The sequence below is a fragment of the Patagioenas fasciata genome, chromosome 8 (genome assembly GCF_037038585.1).
Source record: "Patagioenas fasciata isolate bPatFas1 chromosome 8, bPatFas1.hap1, whole genome shotgun sequence".
Lineage (NCBI taxonomy): Eukaryota > Metazoa > Chordata > Aves > Columbiformes > Columbidae > Patagioenas > Patagioenas fasciata.
The window spans coordinates 9,863,163-9,875,707 of NC_092527.1; the positions used below are offsets into that span (position 1 = coordinate 9,863,163).

At 37.8% G+C, this 12,545-nt stretch overlaps 1 long non-coding RNA gene across 18 annotated transcripts in view; it reads right to left on the reverse strand.

The window, feature by feature from the left end:
- LOC136104331 (uncharacterized) overlaps positions 1-12,545 on the reverse strand; it is a 500,900-nt gene that overhangs the window by 262,344 nt on the left and 226,011 nt on the right. The window lies entirely within an intron of this gene.

A 12,545-nucleotide genomic window follows, 5' to 3' on the forward strand; every position in this document is an offset into this window, starting at 1 on the left:
AATACCTGAAGAATTTGTAGTCCTCATCAGGAAGAGGCTTGAGAGTTTGCCTTGATTTTCCTAAATTTTAATTTCTCAGACTTTCCTTTTTAACTTTTCATTTTTTTCAAAGCCATACTCTACACATGGAGACAGCCGCAAATACATGTAAACATTGGCCCTTCTCATTTTAAAGGGAAAAATTCCAGAAAACAGGCTCAGTTGGAAGCTTTTTCGTGAGCTTTCCAGACAGTGCCTCAGGAGAGCGACTGCCCACATTGCCCCTTGGGCATCTAATCATGGAAACACACCCACAGAAGAGTTTGGTTCTGCCCGAGCCCCAGAGCTTCTCAACAACCAACTCAGGATCTGGTCATGCAACTAAACAGCTTCCAAACCACTTGCAACAAGAGCTCAGAATATTGTTACATGGATGATTGTACGTTGGTACCTCATTGCAAATCCATGTAAGGGGTAGATCCATAACCAAAAACTGACAAAATAAACAGACTATTAAACTAATTTATATGAAATGGTATTTTAAAGTGAATCAAATGCTTTTGCAGTTTGGAGTGCCAAATAACTGCAAGAAGAGTGTCACTGGAAAGATGTTTCTTCTTTTTCTATCATTTGTACTGTTCAGAAATCCGTACATTTGGATGAGTTACTTCAGTAAACCTCTCTTCCAAACTGTGCATCAAGAATGAATGCATGCTCATTTGTGAGTTCTGCACAGTTTGTCTGGAATACTAGAGATACTCAGATCAATCAAACAGTCTTATAATTGATAGGCATATTTTCCCCAATAAAATTAGAATGCCGCTTTGCATACAGGAATCTGAAGATTTTTTACAATTTCCTTTTTCCCCCTCCAAGCACTATCCAGTTTGGTCTTCAAAAAGTATGGATTCATAGAAGTCTCAATAATTTAATAAGCTGGACCAAGTTGCAGGTTTTTCACTTGCCTGTGATAATTTTATTTGAGCTTATGAGCACAGTTCAGTGCATGTTTTTACATCAGAAGTAGAGACTGTTTAAAAGTAGTATTGCCCCAAAGACTGATAAGCTCTTCAATAGCATGTTAGTTCTTTCTGACTTCCTGGGGTTTTTTACTGAACCTATCCCTAACCAAGTACCCCTCCTTCGATAATTTTTTTTTCCCTGATTCTCTACTATTATCGTGCAAGGATTCTCTTTCAATATATTCCACTTTGCATTCAACTGCATGCACTACTGACCTACAGGTGGTCACCTCTACACCATCTCATGGTCCTCTTCTGACACTGTGCTCTTCCTCTTGTAATTTTCACCCTCCCTCTCCAGAATGCTGAAAATTAAAACATTACACCTCTTTTCATCTTCACCATGGGCTCAGAGTTTCATATCCTTTACGATCTCTGCCTGTTATTTTAAGATCTCATACTTTTAAGTCACAAAGATTTGTTTGGGAAAAAAACTTCTCTCAAATTATTTGATGATTACTGCTTATATCTGTATGTCTTAACTGATTCTGTTATCTCTGAAAAAAATTTACAGTACTATAAAACTTTTTACAGTTCATCTAGAATATATTTTGTTCTGCCTCTGAGTGGTTTTATGTGATTAATATTTCCATATAATACATCATTTTCATGCTGCAATAGCTAGTACTTCAAACATTTACCTGTATACTCACTACACCTCTTATCCTTTTTGTTGTTGTTTCTTAGTAACTCACTAGAAAAACACAGATATAGGTTATTTACATACAGGAGAAGAAAATCTTGGTGCTACAATTCTGCATTTGTAACACTGTGAAGGGATTTCATAGTTTATTCTGCACATTTATCACCACAGTTCTCTAATTGTCATTACTTAGAAGATATATATGTTGATGAGTGGTTATATACTTCTTTTATTTCTAACTATCTTTTGAAGTTATGATTTTAAAGTCTTATATCCTTTACAGAGGCAGTTAAATGCTGTATAAATTTGATATGGCACTTCTATAATTAATTAGAATATTGCTATTGACTTCACCCAGCAAAATGTGAGGCCCCAGGGAGAAAGCTTTCTACTCATGAGCACTTCAAACCCAGGTATCACCCTGGAGTGCTTTTCCTTCAATACAGAAGCATAAAAGCTGACCATGTTCCTTGTCCATGGTAACAATCACTGTCTCCGGTGTGCACTTTTAAAAACATACACGGAACTCTCCTTAATTACCATTTCCAACAACGTTTACAGGTTACAGCTAAAAGCTTTTTACTGCCACTTGAGAGTACGTTTTCATCAACAGATCTGAAAAGCACTACCTAGTTAAGTTAGCTCAATCACAACTGGAAATGAGACTCAGCTTTCTCTTTGGGTGGGGGTTTTTGCCAATCTCTCTCTAGAGTAACTTTCATAACCACAGAGAAAACATACTAAAATGCTAAAAACACAGGACAATATAAATCGCATCCATAATGTTTCTGTTCTTCCCTTGTGTGTCTCACAAACATCTCCAGCAGACTAGTCTATAAGACACTCTTATTTTACTGTCGGAAAGAGACTTTATTTGTTTTTCTATATGAAGAGTAACAGAGAGACTAAATCACTGCAATATCGATGTCCTGCCAACAAGCCATGATGTCCATTTTTTATCAGTCTTGGAATAATTATGACTAAACACAGCTGAACTGAATTCCACGCTCTCTCTCTATTCGTATCTCAGATTCCATCACATTCAGATCCTGGCATCAGTTGCATGTCTGAATCTTTCCACAGCATTTTCCTGAAGGCCATAAGCCGGTGCCAAGTTCCCATAGATATCACATCGTTTATCCTCCCCTTAGCATCATCTCCTTTGAGATGATTATTCAAGTCCTTAATTTCTTCCAGAGTTGCAACTTACGTGTTCCTTTCTGGGAAAAATTGACTGTTTATGTGAATTACACCAGAAGACCACCTTACGACCTTCATTTCAGGGCCACCACTTTTGGAAGAAGATTTATCCCAGTGCCTTTAATATTCTTACCATATGCCTGACACAACATAATAGCTGTAAATTAGGATGCAGAAAACATAGATAAAATAAAAAATAAATTTCAAAACAAAAAGAAACAACCCCAACACAACCACCCCAAACAAAACCAAAACCAATCTGAACTAGCTTAAAAGACCTGTTCTGGTGGTATTATTAAACTGCAGGTCTCAATCCATTTTAAAAAGCCAGATGCTGCTACTGAGGTAGTTGCAATCCAAGGATTGCCAGGACATGGGCTCTGCAGGTCAAGCCTGGCTCACCTCACTCTGCGGGCAGTTCCAGCAGACCCAGAGGCTCCAGGACTCAACACGGTGCCTTCACCTCTGGGGACCACAGAGGTACAATCATCCTTCACCCAGCAGGAAAAAAGAAAAATCACAAGCATGCCTATACTGAAGCATATTTTTTTAACATTAACACTTGATTTTTTACAGTTTCCAGTTTTAAAACTCAAGACTAGCAATTTTAGAAAGCAATGTGCAGAAATGAAACGTTCCGCTTTCTGACTCACTCTCAAGCGCCAGGCTGACGGAGGGAGCTGCAGTATAGAGGAATGACATGGAAAGGCCCTTGGAGCTGACTACATTGGCCTCAAACAAAGATCCATTTAAGCAGATGGAAAAGAGAAGATGGAGTGTCAGAGCTCTTGTCAGCGTTCGGGTCATTTTCTCTGTAAGCTTGAGGATATTTCTGGATTCTCTATCCAAGAATACTCACCAAAAAGCAGGGAAAAAGAAAGCTTGTTTGTTTTTAAAGCAGAGATTTCTACTGTAAACAAGCCTGGTTCTTTATATTGAGTTCAATTTCATTCCTATATTAGCATTTAGAAAAGGAAACATTGCCTCCACTAGGTTTTGGGGTACTTCACTTTCCAACCCATTTGTTCATCAATTAATCTGCCAAGTTGTGTTCTCTATATGGCAAAAAGTCCCTTCAAAAATTGACTTTGGTCTTCCTTGTAATCCCCAAACAGGTACATAAGGAGAAAATCACTGAAGTGTCTGCAAATCAGATCACAACCTGAAAATCTGAAAAGCAATATATGCTGCTGTCTACAAGGCTGGAGAAACTGCAGAATCACTACAATCCCAGGTGGCACTAGAATTAAAGGAATCAAAAATAACTCAATTATTTTTAGTTTTTATGAAGATGGAGCTGAACAACAAAGTAAAAATGCTACAAGGAATGTGAAGTGGGATGGACAAGGGCCAACCCAAATGTAGCAAGTTTTCCATAGAATAATCACAGAAAGATAAAGAGCAGGAAAATAGTTGATTTGTTGGGTTTTTCTTCGTGCTTTCATTTTTGAGTTGGAGATGAAGAAACTTCTTTTTTTATTCCTAATTTTTGTTGATCATATATTGAAAGCTGTAAGAGAACAAATAGGACATTCTGCTGATTCAAGTCAGATTTCAGCTAGATTTCCTGAAAGGAAAAATGATTAACTGAAAAATCATAATGAGAGGAAAAAACCAAACTGCACACACCACAAAACACAACACCAAGAAAGATCCTCTGCCCTCTGCAATACCCTGCGTTTTTTGTAGGCTCAAAGTCAAGTTACAAAGGTGTTCAACTAGTTCTGGCAGCACCGGCAGAGTTAAGTCTTACCATTAAAATTCCCATAAGAAGAGAGTTCATCTTCAGAGCAGAATTACCTTGAGGTCCACCTTTAATACTCAGTGTGTTTCTAACAACAGTGATCATTACACAGCATTATGAAATGAAGAAATATGTACACCTGTCAACAGGTGAAAGATTTGTAGAAATTTAGGCTTGGATTCTTAAATCAAGTAAATTCTCAGTAACTGATAAAGTTGCTCAGGTATAAGGCAGATGAGGTTCCAGCCATAGAGACATGACATACCAGACATCTGAGTGATGTTACCAGTTATGAACTGAATCTCAGACTGGATATTCATGTGGAACTCTCATTAGATTCAGTAATAACTTTGCCCTGGTAAAGACTACATAATGACTGCCAGTCTGGACACAGTTCTATATATTTGTTAGAAATCCTCAACAGCCCTAGCAGTAGTATGGAGGCAATGCTGAGAAACAACTTATCTGCCAATCTAGCTATCAATATCTCGTCTCTTTGCCACAGCAATGTCCATGCATCGTACTTTAAAAAATCTGTTCTTTATCAAAAGCTGAAAGTGTGGGAGCAAATGTAAATATAACAAATGTAGTAAGTAAAAAACTGGGACTCAGTTAGCAGGGAAATGCTTCTGTATCATAACCACCATGCTAGAGACTTACACACGCCTTTTCATTTAAATTGTAGAGCTGCACAGTATTTGTTCTGTTGCAGATTCCAAGAATTTTAATTCATCTTATTACAGATTAGCTATGACTTTACTGTCATTAATAACTCATAACTGGCTATAGTTAGTAGATGAGTACAGAGTCCAAACATCTTTTCTTATCGTGAAAATATCAGAAATACTACTTCTAGCTCTAATTATCCCAAGCACTGTAATAAGCAACTAAAGGCAATCAGAATTTAATTATGAAATAAGTATTAAAAGCATAATTGTTCTCTTCTGGATACTATCAGAAATATAGAGCTGTAACCCTGTGCAGAAATGGCTGGCAGTGGTTCCCTGTTTTCAGGAAGCAGGACAGCATGTATCTCTCTCCTCTACAGCAACACAACCCCTTTTGTGATCAAAACTGGAAACAGGCCTTCGACTATGGGGCACCAGTCTGTATCCGCAAGTTAAATCCACATATAAAGGGAAAGAAAAACCAAGAGCCTGAGTCACAACCTGATGGCTGCGATGAGCATGGGAACCTACGCCCATCTTTCACAATCACAGTCTTGCCTCTCCTAGAGATGTATTTAAAACTGTACGGGGAAGACGTACGCTTAACTGTTTCTATTGTTCCTGCAATGCAGAAGTCTGCATTATACAGAAAGTATGAACAGACTGTTGGAGCACTTGGGCTCAAAAATAAATTAATTGGTTTTCTGTCTCCAAGGTTACCACTCATGTTTTTCATGAATGCTGTTTACTTCCTTCATTTCCTTCTTTTTTACTTGTTTTGCATACATAGAAACAGAGATATTAAAAAAAAAATATGCATTACAGATAGTTGCCATTTACAAATGAGGACAGAAGGTTAGGTCCCAGTGACAAATTTGCCAAGTGTCTTCCTTCTCAGCACAATCTGTGAAAAGGGCTCAGAAAGCTACACCGCACATGGCAGCTGATGTTTATGGCTCTAATTAAAGTCCTGGATCACAAACCCTTGCCAGTGCCAGCTTTCCACACACAACCTGGAGGAACAGAAGTGGCAAGAAATGTCGGGGGAAAGCAGAAAGACAAAGAAGATTCCCACAGTTAGAAACATACAAAATCCACAAATAAAACTGTGCCACAAATAACATTTAGCATGAAATGAGCTATAGGGTACCCTCTAATTTTGGATGCTCCGTGGGGCCAAGCCTGTCTTTCTGATAGGCTTGCAGAGCCTCTTGCAAAAATTATCTTAGTCTCAGGACTGAAGCCATTTGGAGCCATCAAAAAGAGGCAAGAGTTGCTATAAGAAGTTGGAACATCATAAAAGAAATTTTTAATTTACATAGTTAGTATTAAATAAGGCTTCCAAAAATCTGTTATCTTCCTTGTGACTGGAGAAAAACCCCACTTTGGTAAAAGAAATCCATTAGATTCCTTGAGATCTTTTCCAGTAATGGCGTCAATGTTTTCTGAACCAGACAGACATGCATTTACTCTGCTTGTGTTTTAGGCCAGAACTAAAACTGATGAAACCTGCAGTTCCATTGATTTAAACTGAACTACAGGTTTTTTAACACATCTGCTGAGAGTCAAGCCATTTGGCACGAGGAACAAAGACCACAAAAAGGAGACATGTTTCAAATCTCAAGATACATCCATCCATTCTAGAGAGCATCCTGCAGGACATGAGCATTTGAAACAGCAGATGCTAGATTGAAAAGAGGGTGGTTTGCAAAAACGCTATAAATACGAAGTCTGCTGTCTAGATCAATAATTTCTTATCTATCATAACTATGAAGTGGGGAAACTGTGAACAAATGTTTAAATGTATAAGTACAAACATTTTTATAACATATGACTCATAAAAGGGTATAAATACTCTTGAAAACACTGTGATTTGACGTGAGGGCACTTAAGGAAGAGGAAAGGTATTAGTTACGGAGTGCAATATGGCTCGGAGGAGCCTGGTTGGAAGGGAGACTGCAAGGAAAAAGTAAGACTACAATCCTCAGTTTCCCGAATGCACTAAAAAATGGAGGAAGTAACTAAAGAGAAATATTGTGATAAACAGTTTACTCTTCCTAATATATAACCTAAGTCTTTGCTTTGCTGGATCCCATCTGTGGGAATGCTCTTAGGTGACTCTGAGGAGCCGTAAAGCACACAAGTCAATAAACCAACAACAAAAAAGGTGCCAATACTCTTTGGGGCAGGAACTAGTGCTGGGCATTTGGATATATTCTCCACCAAAAGGAAGCGTTACAAGGACTGGCACACACCAAGTCTCCAGCAGAGCTGTTGCCCTTTTGTAAGGCAGAAAAAGCCAGCAGGGGAACGGCTTGTCACTGTCACACCCCTAAGGGCAAGTCTCTGAAACCCCTAACTGGGCTCTCATCTTTTCAAAGAAAAGCTGAAAGTTCGTATTTGGCATAATCCGCACTCTGAAGCTTACCAGGTAAATGTTGTTGAAACCTCCCTTTACCTACTGCAGGATATTTTCCAGAATCCAATACCATAAATTCTGTTTATGCTATCGATCGGTTACATTGAGCACCAGAAAAAAAGAACAAAGCTCGCACAAAGGCACAGGAGAGAGGAAGTCTGACATAGCTATTCTTTAGGAGAAAGAAAAATGACACACGAACGTGAAGAATTCAGGGGAAAGATGACTGAGGAATTCCATTTTTCTGAAAGTACAGGCAACGTGTCTGGGGGTAGTTTCTCACTCAGCACCAAAAAATAAGTCTGCAGACATGTGCAGAAGACATGACATCCATGATCTACATAGAGAAAACAGATGTACAGCAATAGTGTTAAGGCTTCATCTTAAACTGGTCTATCCCAGTTGATCCACAACATTCAAGCTAAATAGGTTTTCTTCCTAATTATCTTATTCCTACCATGCACATTTGTTATTGCAGATATTTGTTACCATAGTAATAAATCAGGATGTAGAAGCACAACGAAACCGGCATCAAACAGTGCTGAAACTAAACCAGCACAAATTCAGGCAGGGTTTTGTTGTTGTTTTTTTTTTGTTTTGTTTTGTTTTGTTTTGTTTTTTTGAGTTTTACTAACTTTTATGTAAGTATTTTATTCACAGGCGTATCTGGGAAAACCAAAGGACTTTCAAATGAACATGCAAATTAAAACGAAATGTAATAGCATGACCATTTTTTAAATGCTTGGGTCTGTCTCAGAGAGGCAATAAAGCGTCCATGCTGCTCTAAGCACCTCCAAGTGGTTTTGATTAACTTAAACATGCTTAAGCAATACATATACACTCACATACTTCACTGACCGGAATCGGGGATAACTGATTTCAAAGGTAAAGGAAGGAACACATCATACTTTCAGTCTGGAGCAAAGATTTAATGTTTTAAGTTTGGTGTACAAAGTTCATTTTCTTATAATTTGTGGTTCTATTGAGACTATGAAAGCCATCTGTTTTTATAGGCCTGGAATGTACCTTCATATTTCTTCAGCTTTTTTCACAATAACTGTGTTTTGTGCTAAGCTTTATTGTTTTCTTCATTTCATTTCTAAAGTCTAACATACTGCAGTATATACATCTAGGGCTAATAACGTACTCGATACCTTGAGGATCCACTGGCAGGTAAGTATAGCAGCTGCCCTATTAAAATGCTTCTGTGCTTGGTGTGAAATTGCATGATGAAATTTTCAATTCTGGAAAATTAAATGAAAAACAGAAGGAAACCAAGCAGATGACTGGTATCCCTGAGAGGTACCTAATGTCTTTCACATCGATTTTATCATATTGTTTTGGCAGCTACATGTGCTCTGTGCATCTAAGATATTGACAAAATATCTCCTTCATCACGGAAAGATCACAGAACAGAACCAGAATGCTTCAAGTCATTCTAGGAGGCAGAGCGGTCATGAACCTTCATAGAAAACTCTGTCAGTGTGGAAATTGCTGTATTACAACCTATTTGGTTATCTTAAGAAAAAAAATGAGTAACCATAGTTTTGTCTGACTGATGTCTCAGATTCAGGAAAAAGATGCATTGAGTTTGTTGGGACTGGTCTTTGTTTCTCACCAATGTGGTAGTGTATATCCCAGCTAGAACAACTTCTCATAATCATCTCCTCATGGATTTCTCCCCCTCCAAAGGCAACCTCAATAATCTATGAAATATTTGCTTGGATGCACAAACTCACTGTAATTATTGGTATTTCTATGCTTGATGTTACCAGAGGCTGAAAAAATAAGCTATAATGGAAAGATACTGCACAGCAGAATCTATATTTTATGCTGTTGGTAGGCTTAGAATTTAGCAGGACATATATTATTTCTTCTATTTACTTATCTATCCTGAATGCAATGTTATGTAGAACGTAATTTCTATTTCTTAGCAATTGGATTCTCTTAATATTTAAATGTTTCGTTTAAATTTCATATGATTAAGAAAAAAAGAGATGTGCACATAGGATATATTGCTTATTTTCTATCAGCATGCGTCATTTTCTTACACACACACACTCAAATTTCCAGTTATCCAAAGCAAAACTTCACACAAGTATACTCTAGAAACAGCAGGGGCAGTATTTTTACTCTTAGGAAAGCCAATTTCAAATGAGTATCACAAATACAGAATAAAGAATTCCAAATAGCAAAATCCTCCCTTACACAAAGTAATGCCACTTCACAACGTTCTTATTATGTTAAAATATCTAGAGATACTCATTTCACTTTACGATTATTTCCTCAAAAATGTTCATTATGCATGAGACTCACTTTAGCAAGATGGGTTCACATAAGTCAGTTACACAAGCAGTCGCTTACTGTATATCTTTGAATAACTGTTTAATAATTTAACTCAACTTTTGCAATCATGCAGTTCATAATTTACTTCAAAATTATATGCATCAAATATTTCTTCTTGCCCTTTGCTTGGCTCAGAAACAATGGCCTTGCATGGTAAAAGAGGGTGCTTTACTACAGCAGTTTGGGGACACATTTACAACCCAGGGAAATCAGTCTTCCGATACCGACAATATATCACTGTCACCATTTCTCCTAGAGATGTTAAAATGCAGTGACTAAGAAATCTTCCTAAACTCACTGGGCCAAGCTTTAGACCTCCTCAAACACAAAAGGCTATGCTTCCTGCCTTCCTCCCCACTTTAAAAAAAAAAAAGCCACGAAATTATAGCTGTAAATATTAGTTTTTCATACAGGTATTATTACTTCCTACAGCATGTTTTAATTATAAACTACAAAACTACCAGACAGTGCTTCTTTCACACCAAGTTCTTTGTGTGAGAGCCAGCACCATATTCAAATGTCTGGGCATTTTTAGGAGCCCACGACTGCTTAACGTGAGCAGAACAGATTGGACCAAAGCTCTGTACGGTCTCTACCAGCCTTTGATGCCAACTACGTGTTAGAAGAAAAAAACAAAAAAAAGGAAGCCACACACAGGCTACTGCTCTGTTAGCAGCAAAAGGCTGAACAGGGCAAACATGGGGCTGCTGGTGAATGAGGCAGGTGACCTAGTGACAGCAGACACAGGTGAAGCTGAGCTACTCAGCAATTCTTTTGCCTTAGTCTTCTCCAAAAAGGCCTCTGTACTTGGTCCTGAGACCTGTCCTGTGTAACCTCTTCATCAATGACATGGAAGAGGTGATGGAATGCACACTCTTACCATTTGCAGATCACAACAAAAAGAGGGCACAGTCAGTACACTTGAGGGCAGGTCTGTCATCAAGAAGCATCTGTTGCAGGCTGGAGGAAGGGGCTGAGAAGACCCCCATGAGGAACACCCAGCAGTGCACCCGGTTGCCCAGAGAGGTTGTGCTATCTCCATCCTTGGAGGTCTCCAGGATGCAAAACAAACCCAACCTCAAACCAAACCCATGCAATATCAACAAGAATGTTGACCAGAACACTAGATACAATAACAATGAATTTCCCTGTACATACATGTCAGAGAACACCACCAGTACACTCCTCTTTATTCTATAATGGAGCTTTATTTCACTAACACGCACACAAAAAACAAACAAACAAACAAAACCCCACCACACTAAACAAAATACTGTAAAGGACTGAATGCTATAAAGAACACGAAACTCATCTTTAACTTGGATAAGTAACATATCTTTTTTTTCCCCCTATACAAATGTCTTTTGTCAACCAGTTACCACTTCATAAATTTACATCCATTGTTAAGAGTACTGAGTCACACAGTGTAAGTTCTGTATATAAAAAGCAAATGCTTTGTTCTCTGAGTGCATGTTAATACTCTCTTTTACCTGATATCCTCTCTACTCCAGTAGTCTCCTCTCTCCACTCTATCTCACATTATCACTCCTCTTCCACAAACCTTTTATTGTATGAGGAGAAACCTATTCCTACTAAACTCTCTTCCATTCATTTTTAAGAGTACAATGTGCCAAGAGACACGAAGTGTCACACAGCTTTCACATGACTTCAATGTTCTGAATCTGCCTCTCTCCATGCTGACTTTTCCTGTGTAGCAAAATGTTATGTGAAACTTTGGTCCAAGTCTCTTCGGTTTTATCAGAGTCACATAAGAGAGAGGGGAAAAAAACCAAATACCTTATTTGTGGTGGGAAAAAGAAGGAAAAAACCTCAAGTGGGTGTTTTTTTTTGGTGCTGAAAAGAACAGATTCTTGCCTTTTCATCTGACAAGTAAAAAGAGCTCTTAACATATCTTGTGGGAAAGGAGACAGTAAATTGACAGTGACAACCAACAGGCATCACTGAAAATTTCAGTATATGGCAATCAAAATGGTCTTAAAATAACTGAAGTCCGTCAATAATTTTCTGCTAAATTATGAAAATGTTATATGAGCTTTTTTTCTAATATTTAAAGCTGTTTTGTAGCACTTACTGTCAGTGAGAAAATGCTCCAAAAGGGAAAGTAAGCATTTTGGCTAAAAACAGGCCACCCAAGAAAAACAGTCAATGTTGATTTGTCTGATTTTAAATAATAAATAAATAGTTTGAATAAAATCAGAAAAATGATGAAAAGCAATAGCAGATTCATGGGCTGTGATTTAACTTTAACAATTTCATTAGTCGAACTGTCTACTAAAAATAATTCTGACTTATACTTGAAAAAAAGAGTATTAAAACTAAGAAACTTTAAATTTGAGAAAACTAGGACAAAATTAAAATTTTATGCAAACTTAGACAACCTGTAACTCAAAATCTTTATCCTGTTTTCAAAAACCAGCTAGAAACAAAGCCAGTGGTCTGAATAGTGCGTGCTTAGTTGCAAGCTATCTGAATGTTCAAAATAGCTGACCATAATTGGAGTCTT